Here is an 18,591-nt window from a genome sequence, read left to right on the forward strand (position 1 = left end):
TGCTCTTTAAAGAATGAGACAGATAACTATAATGGTAAGAAGTCATTTATTGAGCACCTATTACAAATCTGGCAATATGCCAGGCCCTACCACCCATCACTGACCAATCATTGAACTAGGACTTAGGTAAGCACAATCAACAAAACCCTTAAAGCACAACTGGAAGAGAAGCCTGGGCTGCTAGCACAATAAGCCCCAACAAACTAAAATATTAGATTAAAGGATAGAAGTATTTTCTACTTCATAAGTTAATTATATATTACAAGGATTACTTTTCCCCACTATTTTGCAGGAGTCAACATGATACACAATGTAACCAAGGGTGACAAAAGCAACCATACTCCAAAGTATTCAGCAAAATATTTGAAAAGCAACATGCATGACAACAGTCCTAAGGTGTTGGAAGACTGGGATACAAATCTATGTTGCTCCAATTCAAATTCGTGACAAGTAACCAGTTATAACAGGAATTTGCTGGACAATGAGATACACCCCCTCGCATATTGTTCTAAATAGATACTTTATACGGAAAACTCATTATAGATACTCATTATATAGAAAACACAGTCTTTAATTAAAGTCTCTAAAATAGCTATTCCCCATCCTTAATTATCATGTAACATATAACATGAAAACTTCTGATCACAGCCTGATGGGCAGCCAATGGGCAAATTCCCTCAAGGTTCAATGACCCTAACTACGAATCTATTTTTCTTTAATTATGTTACAGAAAAAGATGTCTCAATCCATGGTCTTCCTAAACTTCAAAAGGTTTGGTTGGTTGGGAAGAAACTCATTAACTTAGTTATAATAATCTATATTTCAGAGAGGAAAGAAAAAGAGAAAGCTTTTCATACCTTCTTGATGGACATAAAATAATAGCAGAATCAGATTTTATTTAAGTGGCATACCAACATTTGCAGGCATTCTTGTGTTTATTTTTCAGAAATTATCAAAATCTACCAAAGCAAATCTAAAGAACATATATAAAAGAACTTACCTAAAACATTAAATTAATGTTAAGTATAATTATAACAGCAGCTAACATTTATTTATTAGGTCTTAACTGTTCAATTTTACATGTTGTTTTAACGCCTCCCAAATCAGCCTAACGTGAGACTTACGTGGGGCACTGAATCACAGAATCTCTGGAAATTCTAATTCTGTAGCTCTGGGATGGGTCCCATTATTTTAAAAAATGCACTACAATCATTCTTATGACCAAGCTAGGTTAGGAAACAGATTCTCATGGGCTCTTCTTTAACAATGCAAGGAAATAGGAAACACTAGTAGACCCATTTGACAACTGAAGAAACTGAGGCTTAGAGAGGTCACAAAGCCACCCAGGGTCAGAGGCAGAAACAAACAGAAATGTGAGCTCAGATTTGTAGCTTTTAGCCTGAAAGTAAAACTGCAATCATTGTTCCTTTCTCCGCGTAACACACCAGAGAAGGACACTAACAACCTCGATTTCAGGGACGATAAAAATTAAGTAACAATCCATTCTTTTCTTATTATCTGTCTCAGAGTATCTAAGAAGACTACACTGGTAAAAGACTACCGTGCAGTCTCTGGCACATAAGTTACTGAAAATAAGATTTCTTTCCTACCTCCCATCCTTCATCCCTTCTTCTCTATTGATGTCCTCTAATTGGAGTCATAAGTCCTCTTTCTACCAAGCAAAGCCAAAGGTTCCCAGACATATACAACCTTAGAAAAAATATGTGAAATAAATGGCAGATACCAGCATCAGATTTACTATTAATTTTTCTTTTATTTTTTTCATTTCATGAAAATTACATTCAAACTGGTTTCTTGCCTAGAGAAAGGTACAAAACAAAATCTACATAAGTCCTTTAAAAATAAAAATACAATTAACATAAGTTTTTTCATGCATTCCCAAAATCCATCGATATAGTTTAACAAAAAATAATGACAAGTTACATTTATTGAGCGTATCAAGTATTATGTCACTAATTCTCATCAGAAGTCCAGAGGGAATTATCGTAAGCCCCATTTACAATTAAGAAAACAGATACAAAGAAGTTAAATATTTTGCCCCAGGTCACACAGTTACCAAGTGATAGAGACAGTATGCAAAATTAGAAGGAGAACTACCATTTATTTGAATCTCACGATATCTTTATTACAATTATCTACCACTGTGTAACAAATCATCCCAAAATATAACGGCTTAAACTGACAACAATCATTTTATTATCTTTCACAATTTCTGTGAGTCAGGAATTTATACAAAGCACAGCTGAAATGCTTGTCTCTGCTCCCTGATGTCTGGATCTTACACTGGGAAGACTGCAGGCAACTCAATGGCCCAGGGCTAGAATCATCTGAAACCTCAGGTGTGTTTCACCTCCCCTGGAACACTTAGATGTGGCCTCACCATTTGGCTCCTTGAGCTCCCTTGCAGCCTCCTAGCTGACTTCCAAAACCAAGTGTTCCAAAAGAACCAGGCAGAGGCTATAACACCTTTTATGACTCTATCTTGGAAGTTTCACAGCACCGCTCCACCTTAATCACATGGCCACCCCTCCATACAAAAAGGAGGAACGAGACATCACTACCCGCCTCCCTATGGAAAGAATCTCAAAGTCAGAAGAACAGCATAATTTCTGCCACAACCCCTAAATAACAATCAATAATATCATCTCTACCTACTAGTGAGAAAATGGAAGTTCAGAGAGGCTGTGTGATCGCCCAAGGCCACACAATTAATAAATAATGGCACTAAGATGCCAACGCAGGCCCTTGTGACTCCAAATCCTGTGAAATTTCCATTACATCATACTTATAAAACATTCCATTGAAACTGAGTTGTTCCTTGGTGAAAGCTAGGAAACATCCATCTTTAAAAAATAATAATAAAGTGAACCATTTCACCAAAAATATGCTAAAAGGATATCCAAATATAAATTATCAAATTTGGAAAGGCAGCAAATGGAAATCCTAATCTAAAGCATTCTTAGTTTACCAGTGATGTCAAATGTTAGCATTTTCTTTGTTGTTGTAATTGAGGACTCATGTAAGAAAAGAGAAATAAATACCAAGGGTATTCAGTAAGGACAGTCCTTGAAAAGAACGGCAACCACCTAGGACAGTGGTGCAAACCATGCAATTAAGTCTAAATAGGACATACCCAAGCAACACAATGAAACCAATGAGCCACAAACTCCATCTGATGCCAAAACTAAAAGGGGAGTTATCATTCATCACCATCAACAGCTTTTGAAAAGGCCAATCCCAGCTGTAAGTGTCTCTTCTGGCATGGGAAATTTCATAACACATCTTTATTGCAGGCTGAGGACACTTGCCTCATCCAGATTTATAGACTTATGAAAATCTGCAATAAGAATGTTTACTGTTGTCATGGAACCTTCACATGAGGTCAAAATAACACACGCCTATCATTGTGGCATTTCCAAACAGGACTGAATGGTCAGAAATGGAGGTGCTAGCTAATGTTATTTATTAAAGCAAATCAAAATTTCTCTTTTATTTTAGATACCTGTGATGTTCATGGAGGATTTAGCAATATGTGCATGGTTGTGCATAATCTGATAATAAATCCATCAGTCCTTTATTTTGCTACTGGTTAACTAAAATGCCAGCCATAAAAGCAACTGTACCTCTTTAACAAACATGTCTTCTTCTAAGTGGGCAGTGTCAGTACTTGTTCCCCAGATGGGTTCACAGCTAGTACAACAGGCAGAGTGCCTCATTCAAAACTTCAGCACCTCTTTTCCAGCCCCTGTTCTCTTCACTCAGTGTCTTAACCATGGGCATTAAAGAACACAACATGTGAAATATACAGGCAATTTGCTTGTCTGAGTTTGTGTGACACCTTCAGATTTCAGAAATTAAACTGCCACCCTCATGATCAGAGACCAGAATTCTCGAAAGTACTACAATTCATTTGAGAAGGCAAGGCATGGTAGACACCACCTTTGTCTTCAAACAATAATCTAATTTTTTCTTTCCAAATCCCTACAAAGAATCTTTATATGATTAATGACCATCTATCTATCCGGCAGCTTTCTTTATCAACGGGAATAACAACATAAATTCATTATAGTTTCATGTGCCAAGTGCATAAAAATGGCTAAAATCAAAATAAAGTCATTGAGATGGTGAAGTCCCATCCAAACTTATGTCAATTACCCTCCATTTTAACACTGAAAAACAATATCCATCAATACCATCAATACATTTGCTTCTAAACACTTTTTCCTCTGAAGGGACTTTTCAATCATCAAACTATAGTTGGCATTAAGTCCAAAAGAATATTCAACTATAGCAAATAATATTTCCCTGGAAAGCTATTAATTATTTAGCATTCCTTAGCTGCCTGGAAGCAGATAGCTACCCAGATTGCTCTTTGTTGGAAACACTGGCTCAGCGCCCCCACCCCCCGCTTGGAGAGGAATACAGGCTGACCCACTACCACTGCATCTCTGCAAACCTCAAGAAGTGATGCTTCAAGGACCAGCTCAATAGTACCCAACAGCCTGGCTGACATGGGGAAGCCCCCTGCCAGACCAAAATCTCTACCCACTGCAGTATTTTTATCCCTACAGGCAATAGACAAAAGGCCAATGTTCCTGCTCACTTTAAATTCAGGTTATACAGGACTAAGACAAGAAAGAAAACTGAAATCCCAATCAAAACTGAAACCACCAGGGTACTAAATATAATAAGTATTTTTATTATTACTACTAACAATAGTAATCACGACAAAAAAAGTACAACCATGCCCATGGCCAACAGGAAGGTTATCAATAGAGGACACTTTGGTTGTATGCAGTTTAGGAAGAAGAAAAAAAGACTTGAAATTATCAAAACCTTGGACTCAGCAATTTCACATCTGGGGAGCTTGTCCAAGAAAACTACAAATCATGTGAACAAAGATTTAGCTACAAGGATGTTCAACGCAGAGTTGTTTAAAACGTGAAAAACTGGCTGGTCACAGTGGGTTCACACTTGTAGTCCCAGCTATGCAGGAGGCTGGGGCAGGAAGATGCTGGAGCCCGCAAGTCTGAGGTTACAGTGAGCTATGATTGTGCCACTGCACTCCAGGCAGGGCATCAGAGACCCTGTCTCAAAAAAACAAACAAACAAGCAAACTGGAAACAACCTAAATACCCAACAATAATAAGGACAGTATACATCCATACAATGAAATACTAAGTAAAGCTTCAAAATGATAGTGTAAAACCAGGTGGGGCTTTTCTTTGACATGGCAACATGTTCATGATTTCACAGGAAATGAATATTCAAGTAACAAAATGTATACTCTTCAATATAAATTTGGATTTTATACACCTACACACAATACACCTAAAATAATACAATTGCCCCTCTATATCCAAGACAATTGGTTCCCAGGATCCCCTTCGATACCGAAATCCACAGATGCTCACATCTCTGATACAAAATAGCACAGTACTTGCATAAAACCTATGCACATCCTCCTGTGTAATTTAAATAATCTATAGATTACTTATAATACCTAATGCAATATAAATGCTATGTAAATAGTTGATATACTGTATTTTTTTTATTTGTACTATATTGTAGCACTATTTGGGGTTGTTGGGTTTTTTTTTTTAATAATTTGTAGCTGCAGCTGGTTGTGGAACCCGTGAATACAGAGGACCAATACATCACTAAAGAATAAAATGGGTTATATCTGATGGGTGGAAAAATAGGTGAGTTTTTGGGTTAGCTCTTCCTAATAGTTCTGTAATAAACATGTACCGCTCTTTTGCATTAGAAAATTAACAGACTTTAATCCCAACACTTTGAGGGGCGAAGGCAGGAGGACAGCTTAAGCCCAGGAGTTCCAGACCAGCTAAAGAAACACAGCAAGAACCTGTCTCCCAGAAAACAAAACATGGCATGTTCTCACTCATAGGTGGGAATTGAACAATGAGAACACTTGGACACAGGGTGGGGAACATCACACCCCGGGGCCTGTCGTGGGGTGGGGGGAGGGGGAGGAATAGCATTAGGAGATATACCTAATGTAAATGACAAGTTAAGGGTGCAGCACACCAACATGGCACATGTATACATATGTAACAAACCTGCACGTTGTGCACATGTACCCTAGAACTTCAAGTATAATTTAAAAAAAAAAAAAAAAAAAAAACAATGAACCTGTCTCCACAAAAATTTTTTTGAAAAATCAACCAGGCATGGTGGCGTACCCCTGTACTCCCAGCTACCAGGGAGGCTGAAGTGGGAGGATCACTTAAGCCCAGGAGGTTGATGCCAAAGTGAGCTATGATTGCACTCCAGCGTGAGCAAAAGAGTAAAATCCTGTCCGAAAAAAAATAAAGAAAGGAAAGGGGGGAAAAAAAAAACGTAGTGGAAAGTATTTAAGCATTTCAACAACATTCTACCACAGGGATCACTTTCAAAGGCATACTGTTTTCAGAAAAGACAGATGCTTTCTCCCTAAAATTAAGTTGCAGTCCAAATCCAAATATTTAATTCAAGATAGAGTCAGAAACAGCTTTTTCTCTCTGTAGGACACTTAAGAATAAATGCTTGTGATTAGACTGACCACCAGCCAGAGAGTTTGATATACAATTTGTTTTAATGTTTTCTACAAAAATCCCTGCTCAAAACGATTCTTCTCAATGTATCTATTTCCACCTGTTTCCTGTATTTGTTTCTCCCCCAAAATCCTACCTTTCTGTGGCATAACATCAAATTTTTATTCATCCCAAATAATGGTCCACTGAACACTTTAAATAAAAGGCAGCGGATAGTAGTGTGGAGATAAAGTACTATTTTACAAAACCCTAGGAAAAGGCAGTAATATGGAAGAGTTTAATATGGCATCAGAAAAAGTAGGCATTTATTTGTAAAAATTAAATGTACACAGGCTTGTTCATTTGTACGTGTACATGCGTATGTGTAAAAAAAATTATACACGCACATAAACAGAAACAACAAAACAAAACAAAAACCCTGAAATTCAAATCGTTGACAGGTACAGAAAATAGGGGTAAGTTCATGTCTCCTTCATTTGTATGTCTCATTTCACAAAAGCTCCTGTTATTTTGAAACACTTAGTATACAAAGTCCTTCAAAGTATACTGACATAGAAAAACAAATGAAGGGCTGGGCGCGGTGGCTCATGCCTATAATCCCAGCACTTTGGGAGGCCGAGGTGGGTGGATCACTTGAGGTCAGGAGCTCGAGACTAGCCTGGCCAACATGGTGAAACCTCGTCTCTACTAAAAATTCAAAAATTAGCCAGGCATGGTGACAGATGCCTGTAATCCCAGCTACTCGGGAGGCTGAGGCAGAAGAATTGCTTGAACCAGGGGCAGAGGTTGCAGTTAGCTGATATCGTGCCACTGCGCTCCAGCCTGGGCGACAGAGCGAGACTCTGTCTCAAAAAAAAAAAAAAGAAAAGAAAGGAAAAAGAAAAACAAATGAAAACAATGGCAAAGTAACAGTTAAGAATAATCTATTGTATACTTTCAAATAGCAAAATATCAAAGGAAAATATCAAACATTCCCAACACAAAGAAATGGTAAATGTCTGAGAAGACGGATATGCTAATTACCCTGATCTGATCACTATACATTATATGTATCAAAACATCATTACATACCCCATCAATATGTATAATTATTATTTGTCAATTTAAGTAAATATATTTTTAAATAACTAAAGAAAATTATTTTGAGACGGGGGTCTCACTCTGCAGCCCAGGCTGAAGTGCAGTGGCACAATCTCGGCTCACTGAAGCCTCAACTTCCCAGGCTGGGGTGATCCTCCCACCTCAGCCTCCTGGGCAGCTGGGACTACAGGCACACACCACCACCATGCTCGGCTAATTTTTTGTAGAGATGGGTTTCGCCATGTTGCCCAGGCTGGTCTGGATCTCCTGGGCTCAAGCAACCCTCCTACCTCAGTCTCCCAAAGTGCTACGATTATAGGTGTGAGCCACCATGCCTGGCCTAAAAGATGTTTTAAGTAATATATTCGAAGTGGATGTCTTTCAAAACAGAAAAAACATTCACAGTGTAAAAAGTACAATGTGAGGATTCAGCTCCAGGAAAACAGTCATCAGAGGAAGGAAGTTCGTAACTACTCAGGTCCATTTTCTCTCTACCATTGTTACTAATAACATGTCCCATTATGATCATTCCGCTGAAGAAATCAGACTTATCAAGAAATGAAAACAGATCACAGGAAGGCAGGGGAGGAATGTCAACCTCAGAAAAAACTGAGATCATTTCAGAGGTGCTGACAGATAATGGAAATGTCACCATCACTACCATCCTTTTGTGACATAACTGGGATAAAAATCCCTACAGACAACAATACCAAAGGGATTAAAATTAAGAGAGCTGGAAACAGAAAGAACAATTATGATCTGTTCTCATGTTTTATGCTGGAAAAATGAATTCACGGCAAGGGCCTTGGTGCCAATGGTAATTCTCCATATATGTGGAGCCTCAAAGAAATATCTAATACAGTTTCATACATACTTCTGCTAACTTGCTTACACCCTGAATGGGACTTTCAAAGGGGGAGAAAGTTAAAATGGGATTAAGGAACACAAATCAAAATAAACCCTTCCTGAAGCACTAATTTTTCAGATCCCATAAAAGTCTTGGTCAAGTCCAAAGTGAGAGTGCTAAAATGGCATTGCACCCATAGAAATACAGATCTTGTTTCCAAAGACGAAGGGAAAGGAACATTTTCCACATATCTTGCAGTTAATCACTTGCATACTTAGATCAAAGGGAGTAATCAAAGTTCCAAAAGAATTTCAGATTAGCTTTTACATTATCATGTGTCCCATGATTACAATTACCTGGACCCCCCAAAAATGAGCTTTTGATGCTACTGGGATTTATCTTGGGGACAAGTGATAGGCAGTATACGCCCATCGTCATGCTTTGGAAGTTATTGCAACGACACAGGCAATATCGTGTCTTTCATATGTCAGGCATCCTTGGACTCATTAACTCTTAAAAATCCCATCCATCACCCAGGACATAAAAGGTAAAAGTCACAACATTACTAACCAACCTTCAAGATAACTTCTCACTCACTACAATGAACACGATGTGTAAGAGGTAGACAGAAAACACAGTGTGACAATTGGGAAGAGGTGATAAAGATGTGAGTGAAAATTAAGAGAGTCATCTATTATTTGTCTACTGTTAGACTTGAAAAAGGGCTTAGTATATGATAGGCACTCAATAAATGTTCACTTAATCGTATACTAGTACAGAATTACTTAGCCATATCTGTCTGTCCAACACCATGCATATAAATACTCACCGTTTGACTAGGTTTTGATGAACTTGAAATTGGCGTGAAGAGGGAGTTAGTAAGAGGCCCCACAAAGAAACACAAAAAGGCAACTGTGGTGAACACCACCGGGCTACCAGATGAATACCCTGTCTCCCCAGTTTTCTAGCCATTTTCTTACCCCTATAGGTTACAAAAGACATACTTTCAGCCATCATTTTTGCACAGAACGCCATTACGCTGGCCACAGGTGCAGACATCTGACCTATTACGAACCAATGAGAAACATTTCCCTGGAATTTACAATCAGGACTAAGACATTCCAGCTTCAGTCTGGATGAACCCTTGAGAGGAAGAAATACATGCTAGGAGTGTGGGCAGCCAGGCTCTGGGAAGCAGATCAGTCTATTTTGAGAGAACAGAAGAATGAAGCAAGAGCGCATTTGGCAGGAAATGATAAATACCTACAGAAAAAATTGATAAGGTTCAAAGTCCTTAGTCCCGGGGTGCTTCCAAAACTGGCCTACACTGGATAACCCTTACCTTGGGTATGCTTCAGATACCCTTACAGTAAACATCTCTTTTTTTTTTTTTTTTTTTTTGAGACGGAGTCTGGCTCTGTTGCCCAGGCTGGAGTGCAGTGGCCGGATCTCAGCTCACTGCAAGCCCCACCTCCCGGGTTCACGCCATTCTCCTGCCTCAGCCTCCCGAGTAGCTGGGAGTACAGGCGCCCGCCACCTCGCCCGGCTAATTTTTTTTGTATTTTAGTAGAGACGGGGTTTCACCGTGTTAGCCAGGATGGTCTCGATCTCCTGAACTCGTGATCCGCCCGTCTCGGCCTCCCAAAGTGCTGGGATTACAGGCTTGAGCCACCGCGCCCGGCCAAACATCTCTTTTTATTTTCGCTCAAGAGCATTTATACTACTTGCAACGCAGAGCCCAACATAAAGACTACTCCTCTCTAACCAAAACAACCAAGAGACAAGGAAAAAATAAAAGATGACGCCACACAAAAGGAAGGGCAAAATAGACCAGGGTGGTTCTTGAAACGAGGAGGAATCCACCATGCAGGCCCAGACCGGAGACTGGGAGCTCAGAGCAAGTGTATGGATGACATTTCTGTTCATCCTCGGTAGAAGGGTGAGAGTCACGTGGTGACGGAATTGGCTGGCGATATCAGCGTTGTTTTTACAATGTTTTAGTATCTGCGAATGCCACATTCTTTTCCTTTCTTGTACAGTCTTGTTTGAAACTCTGGCAAAACGCTGCACAGGGGAAGCAATTGGAAGTTGGCTGAGATGAAGTTATGTGATTTCAATTAAAAACATTCTCTCACTTGTGGCTTGCTACCGCCGTGGAAAATAAAGAACTGCAACGGCAAGGTTTTTTCCCTATTGAAAATATTTCTGTTAAGCTTCAGAGCGGTGAAAATCATTTATCTACATACACAAATAACTTCTGTTCAACTTATATCGGGGCTCTGGTCCAATCCCCAGATTCTGCGAAAAAGGCAAATTTTGTATAGATTGATTCTACTGTTCTCATTTCCTCAGCATCCTCCACAATTTTGCATGTATACATCCCAGAATGCCTAAAAACTCACAAATGCCTGCTATCCCACAGGGTTCCAATAATTAGCACTTTTACTAGTACATCCTTATTCTGCTGCAGAAAATACTTACCAGGTTTTAAAATTCATTATTATTATTTTTTTAATACATCATTTTCACTACACAAAAAGAACTACCAAGACTGGTCTTCTCAAAAGGATAACATACTTCTTAATGTTGCCCCATGATATTTATTAAACACTGAAGAACTCAAAAATAACACATCTTTGTGAGAGTTCTCTGATATGGATTAATGATCATTTCCAAATATAGCAATAGTAGGGAATAAATGTCTGGATTTGCTTCTGTTTACTAAACAATAATCTTATGGGTTGGTATTTTACTGCTTTACAAACACGAGGGAAACAAACAAGCAAAGCTGTAGGAGAGAGAAAACTCTCACATCGCAATTGTGTCTTCCCAGAGAATCAGATTCCTGCACACTGCGCCCACCTCCAAGGTATCTGACAAGGAGAGAAGCCACAGACTGCTCCCAGTCTGAACGCAAGCCCAGCCTCAAATCGTAGAATAAAAACAGACTCAGCCAAGATGGCTCCTTAACAATAAAATTCCCAGCAATTCAGGAAGACAGCAGCCCCTAGACACTGACTTGAGAACTTGAGAAGGCAGCCACAGCCCAGCCCCTTGCATATGCAAAAGTAAGCTCCTACATTCATTCCTGCAGGAAGCACCCCTGGCCCTCCTAAGAATCACAGCAGAAGGGCTGAGTTTTAGCTGTGAAAAGACAGAGCTTGAGCTCTCTTACCTGTACCAGCCTGTGGCTCCCTCCCACTTATTCCAATTTGGGACAGGCATCCAAGGCTCTTCCTGCAACTCTGAACGGGGCGGATCCTGCCAAGTCTCTGCTCTCACCTGAATGCAGGAAACTGAGCATGCTCCCCATCACGGAGCAGCACCAGGGCAGGACACACGCCATTACCTCCAGCTTGGGAATCAGACCAGATGAGCAGCATCACCCTGCCAACATTACCATTAACCTCAGGAAATCAGAGAGAAAACAAAAATTGCCTTAAGGAGCTTTAACAAAATCAGAAATTAAGGATCAAAAGGAAGAGAATGAAAGGGGTCATAGGTGTCACTAAACGTCTAGAATGAGGCCACCAAGGTCAATCCAGTAAAAATCAACAGGGGTTCTCAGATCAAAGTCTTTTTTGAGGGGAGTGGTGGGGACAGGAATCACCCTGTCACACAAGCTAGAGTGCAGAGGCACAATCTCAGCTCACTGCAGCCTCAACCTCACAGGCTAAAGCAATCCTCCCACCTCAGCCACCCAAGCAGCTGGGACTAGGACTACTGGCGCACACCAACACCCCCAGCCAATGTTTATTTTTTGTAGAGACAGGGTCTCTATGTTGCCCAGGCTGGTTTTGTACTCCTGGGATCAAATGATCCTCCCATCTTGGCCTCCCAAAGTGGTGGGATTACAGGCATAAGCCACCACAGCCTTAAGTCTTAATATAATACAGGTGTGGCAAGTGGAAGCTTGGACTAGGAGTCCTGGGTATGTATCCCGTCTGCCGTTTCCTACTCAGGTGTGACTGTGGGCAAGTAACTTCCCTCCAGAGTTCAGTTCCCTCATTTACAAAACCGAGATAACAGCAGTGCCTACTTCCTAGGGCAGCATGAGATGAAAATGCTGGCACACAGAGAGCACACTCCTGAAATGTTCTTATCAAATGTAATGCAGCACACACATACGCACATACCCACATGCCTGTACATACACATACCTTCTCCAGAGATCAGTTTCCCTAAGACAGAGGGAAAAGAAGGTACTTTCTGAAAGGTTTTGTTTTTATCCTTGCCAGTCAGCTTGATTTACTGAAACTTCCTAAGTGCTTCTTATTTTCAATTTGCCTAAAATCAGGCACAGAAAATAATTCTAGGCCAGATGCAGTGGCTCATGCCTGTAATCCCAGCACTGTGAGAGGCCAAGGTGGGAGGCTCACCTGAGGTATGGAGGTCGAAACCAGCCTGGCCAACATGGTGAAATCCTGTCTCTACTAAAAATGCAAAAATTAGCCAGGTGCGGTGGTGCACACCTGTAATCTCAGCTTCTTGGGAGGCTGAGGCAGGAGAATCGCTTGAACCCAGGAGGTGGAGGCCTGGTGGAGGTTGCAGTGAGCCAATATCGCACCACTGCATTCCAGCCTGGGTGACAGAGCAAGACTCCTTCTTAAAAAAAAAAAAAAGGAAAAAAAAAAAAAAAAAAGAAAGGAAGAAAATAATTCTGAATTCTTCAAAACCATGTAAATCTAGCAAATTAGAAAGGAGCACAGACTACTTAACCTTTGAGGAAGCTGTCAAGATTGTGCCATAACTTTTTGATTCAGTTCTCACCTTTCCAACTAATTCCAAGCAGTAAAAAGACACCACTACCCTGATGGCTGATATTTCACAAAATATGCAGCAAGGAGAGCCAATGAGGGCAAGAATGGCCTGGACTGACCAACCCTACTTCAGTTTCTGTTTTGCCTGCTTGACTCTCAGGATTAGAAGGGCGATAAAATCACCCAATCTCAGGCCCCTTCTCACCTACCACATCTCCAAAGAGACATCCACCCTCTGACATATCAAACTGGGTGACAGGAAGCTTGGTTCCTGCTAAAACCCCTCCAGTGAATGGCCACTGCCCTTAGAACAAAATCCAAACCCCTGACCATGGCTTTCAGGGCCCTGTGGCCTGGCCTCTGCTGCCCTTCCTAACTCAGCTCCCACTGCTCTCCCCCAGACCTACCCTCATCCAACACTCCAAGCTCTGCCCACTTCTAGGACGTTGCTTCCACCATCCCTCAGCCCAGAATACCCTTTCTCTATCATTCCTATCTCTGGCTTTCTCATTCTCCAGGTCTTAGACCACCCTGGCTAAGACAGATCACCTACCCACCATTCAGTTCACAAGTATCATTGACAAAATAGTGAAGAGTTTAATTGTTTACAGCCTGCCTCCCTTTCTTCACTAGACTGGAAGCTCCATGAGGGCAGGGTCATATGCTGGTCACCATGTAGATGCAGCACCTGCACATGGGGAGGGTGACCAGGCACATAAGATAGTGACTGCCTCTTGAGCCTGCCTATCTCCTCTTTGGGAAGCATTTGGAGACAAAGCTTAAGCAGGTAACAGGACAACAAAAGGCCTCATCCTGGAACTTTATCTGCAATGGAAATCACTATATATTCAACAAAAATAGGTACTCCATATAGGGGATCTTAACCAGAACCCCACATTACAATACACAGGGGAGCTTAAAAATTACACTAAAAATAGTAACACTAACACCAATGCCTATGCTATATCCCCAAGATTCTGATTGAATTGATATTAAATCTGGTTTCTGTGATTTAAATGATATATTCAGCTAGGGTTGAAAACTACTGTTTTAGAGCACTGCTTTTCAAACTAGTTGTGAGAAAGGACCAGCGGTTTCTTATTTCCCAAAGTATCAAAAGACAATAAAAATTAATGACCAGAAAAAACACATGCACACACTACAAAATACAAGACCCAACTTTTAATTATTAAACTCAACAGCCAGACAATTGTCCTGTGCAATTACATTTCTTTTTCTTAGCCTGGGCAACATGGTGAGACTTCATCTCTACGAAATATTTTTTTGTCTAAATAGCTGGGTATGGTGGTGTACACCTCTAGTCCCAGCTACTTGGGAGGCTGAAGTAGGAGGATCGCTTCAGCCCAGGAGGTCAAGGCTGCAGGGAGCTATGATCATGCCACTGCACTCCACCCTGGGTGACAGAGTGAGACCTTGCCTAAAAATAAAAATAAGTAAATAAATAAATAATTCTTTTTCTTCTTCATTTTTTAGAGACAGGGTCTCATTCTGTTGCCCAGGTCAGTCTTGAACTCCTGGGCTCAAATGATCCTCCCACCTCAGCCTCCCAAGCAGCTAGGATTACACACTCAGCCAATTACTATTACATTTCTAAATTCTAAGTCTCAATTTCTATATTTACACCATTGTGCACAGGTGAACAAAAACAGACTTTGCACCTCAGCTCAGGTCTACAGAGCAAATTTAGAGTAGCACTACTCAGAAGTTACAGAAAAAGGACAAAATGTAGTCTAACAACTTAGCTGAGGACTGCACACTACTCAAATTATACTACACGGCAGTAAATGACTACATATCTAGACAGGAATGCACCACACAGATCAGAACAGACTTGTCATCTGACAGATTTTTGTGGTGCTTTCCGGATATAAGAAAGCGTTCTCCGAGTGTTTTTAAAATACGGAAATAATAGAGTTTCTGGGATGGTTTATGCACAATTAAGACATTCTCTTATTAAAAACATAACCTTGCTTTTGCTCACTTGGTTTTTTTAACATCACTATATTTGAGCATGTGTTTTGCATCAGCTAATAATTCAGAAGTGTGTCACTCTTCTCCCTGAAAATATACCATGAAGGCACATCTTGAAAATGGTAGCATCTAATAATAAAAAGAATATATTACTCGAAATAGCACTAAACTAGGAAAGGGAGACTGATGGTCTGAAGTGAATTCAAGGATGGGAGACATCAATGTAGGTTGGAATAGCATGTAAAGGCTCCATGAAGAAGGAAGCACCAGGGCTGGGTGCTTAAAGAGAGGTTTAGGATGAGGCAGGCAGATGGGAGCAGGGAAGGAATTTCAGCCCAGTTTGAAGGGCAGCACATCCACTGGTCAGTTTAACACAGGGCTGAACCATAGCAAAGGCAAGATGCAATGGGTGGGCTTCTTTTCCCATGGGGTATCACCCTCCCTTTCTTCCAGGCCCATTCCTGCCCTCCACAAAAGTATCCACAAAAGTCAATGTTTTCATTAAACTCTCAAGGGAAATGCCAAAGACAAAGAAAAGTTTCAATAATCAAAAACAAAATCTATAGCCATCTTAGCTGGGCATGGTGGCTCATGCCTGGAATCCCAGCACTTTGAGAGGCTGAGGTGGGCAGATCACTTGAGGTCAGGAGTTAGAGACCAGCCTGACCAACACGGTGGAACCTCATCTCTACTAAAAATACAAAAATTAGGTAGGCGTGCTGGTGGGCACCTATAATCCCAGCTACTAGGGAGGCTGAGATAAGAGAATTGCTCGAACCCACGAGGCGGAGGTTGCAGTGAGCCAAGATCACGCCATTGCACTACAGCCTAGGCAACAGAGCAAGACTCTGTCTTTAAAAAAAAAAAAAAAAAAAAATCTACAGTCATCCTAGTAAGTTTCAGCAAAAAAAGAACTTGACAGTGTACTTCTGGACCTGAACAGTGGTGGAGAAACGAGATTTCCCTTTTGTCTCTAGCATTGATCCACAAATTCAGTGAGAAAAATCTTGCCTCTTGTATACAAAAAAAAAAAAAAAAAAAAAAAAAACTTCACTTGGTGAAGACTAAGGATTTGTAAAAAGAAATGGCTTGATGACAAAATTAACATGAATTCAACTCTACTGCCTAAGGAGAGCCCTTAATTAGATTTTTCAAATTGCTAAAAATATTACCGCTTAACTCCCTTTGGTTTCAAAAAATAGCAGGATGTATAATATTATTGAAAATAAACATTTTATTAATATATATGTTATTCCCATGGATCCTTCAGATAACCCTAGTGGGTGGATGAGATTATCCTTTTCACAGGCTGAGACCTGGTAAGGCTGAGTTATTTGCTCAAATTTCTACAGCTTGTCAGTGACAAAACCAAGACTTAAACCCAGGTCTCTGTTGCCAAATCCTTGGAAGGTCACCACATGCAAAGTACTTACCCCTCCATACCCGCCTTCCTTGGAACTTACAACAACTCAGTCAGTCAAACTTTGGCTATGGAAATATAAGCAACTTTGGAAATAAAATGGGCATATTAAAAGCAAATGCAGAGATTGGTTAAAAATCTAGGAATCCACTGCCCTCCGGAAATGACAAACCAGAAGACTTTACCTTTTTCAGGTTGAAGTCTTCAGTGGATCTGGTGTTATGGGATGCCCAGTCCTGAATTCTCATTCAGAACTGCCATTGCTCCCTCTAGGTAACTTCACTCTAACTTCCTGTGAGCCTGAGGCCATTCCTTCTCCACCTCAATGACCTTCTCAAGCATCCGATGATCTTTTCAAGCTTGTTCCTGCCTCAGAGTCTTGGTGCTTGTCATTGGCTTTTTAGGAAACATTCTTGTCCCCAGTATCCATTTGCCTGACTTGGCCCCATATTTGTGTCTCAACTCAAAATACCCCCTCTGCGAAGCAGCTAGCTAGGAATACCCTGTCACGTGTTACCCCGGCTCCAACACTCTCTGTCAAATCCCTCTGTTGTACTTTCTCTCTAGTGCTTATAATTATCTGAAATTCTTATGATTCATGGGGCATGCAAACACCACATGAGCACAACTCAAAAAGAGAGAATCAAAGTTAACACAAGAAATACACCAAATGCCACTCATAAACAAACATGCCCTGAAGGAAAAGTTCTTACACATGAATTCAAAATAACAGAAGACATCAAATATTGAACATTTTGCTAGCTCACATACACCACACAATAAGAAACACTCAAAAGTATTATATGCAGAAAATGTCCATGAAACAACAAAATACCAACCTCTTTTTCCTGGTGTTGAAAACTCTTCTTTCTGACAATACTGTCCACAATAACCCTTCGTTTTTTTTTTTTTTTTTTTTTTTTTTTTTTTGGGGACAGAGTCTTACTCTGTCACCCAGGCTGGAGTGCAGTGGCGCGATCTCAGCTCACTGCAACCTCCACCTCCCAGGTTCAAGCTCTGCTGGGATTACAGGCACCCACCATCATGCCTGGCTAATTTTTTGTATTTTTAGTAGAGATGGGGTTTCACCATCTTGACCAGGCTGGTCTTGAACTCCTGACCTCGTGATCCACCCGCCTTGGCCTCCCAAAGTGCTGGAATTAAGAGGCACGAGCCACTGCGCCCAGCCAATCCTTATTATTTCTAAATGAAACAACTTTTAATTCCTGCAAATTATCTTCTGTATTTTTCTCTCTATGAAATTAGCAAGGTTGCAAAAATCAGCTACAGAAAAACTAATATCTGAGTTGTCCAATGTAAAGGACATTAGGACTCCCTGGCCGACTTCCCCTCCGGAAAACGTGGATCAGTCTTTCCAACAGACTCCTGGGACAGCTCTCCAGCCTGCCTTATCATTAGAGGACTCTCTTGGTCATGAACCATAGTGACCACTCACAGTCTACATTTCCATCTACAACACAGTGGGGCAGACAATCAGAAGTCTGCTTATTCTCAGCAGGTTATGCTGACACGAATCAATTTTTTAATAAAAGTAGTAAATTTATGGTTCTAAAATATAGAGGATGACGTCTAGTTGTGATCAAATAACCCATTTTCTAGGGATGGCCTTTTATAATGCCAATTCCATGCACAATTGGGAATCAAATTAAGGTATGTCTATGACCAAGTAGAGTATTCTCATTACGAAAAGGCTTCGCTCACAGTGCCTCATGAAGCTACCCTCAAAATGTATTCAAGTATATAAATTCTCTCTTCCTGTACTGACACCATCACTGAAGAACTGATATCAACATTATTTCCATAGCCCACCTTTAAGGAGTTAACATAGTCTGGGCATGGTGGCTCATGCCTGTAATCACAACACTTTGCAAGGCAGTGGCAGGAGGATCACTTGAG

The 18,591-nt window shown here is 40.6% G+C and overlaps 1 protein-coding gene and 1 long non-coding RNA gene across 2 annotated transcripts in view; one reads left to right on the plus strand and one right to left on the minus strand.

Moving 5' to 3' along the window:
- Window positions 1-18,591, minus strand: part of MAGI1 (membrane associated guanylate kinase, WW and PDZ domain containing 1) — a 741,784-nt gene that overhangs the window by 572,046 nt on the left and 151,147 nt on the right. The window lies entirely within an intron of this gene.
- Window positions 2,259-18,591, plus strand: part of LOC105539893 — a 31,948-nt gene continuing 15,615 nt past the window's right edge. Inside the window, exon 1 of the long non-coding RNA XR_001006118.1 lies at window positions 2,259-2,360. This is a non-coding gene — a long non-coding RNA (uncharacterized LOC105539893). The remainder of the gene's footprint in view (window positions 2,361-18,591) is intronic.

Source organism: Mandrillus leucophaeus, unplaced genomic scaffold, assembly GCF_000951045.1.
Source record: "Mandrillus leucophaeus isolate KB7577 unplaced genomic scaffold, Mleu.le_1.0 Scaffold210, whole genome shotgun sequence".
NCBI lineage: Eukaryota > Metazoa > Chordata > Mammalia > Primates > Cercopithecidae > Mandrillus > Mandrillus leucophaeus.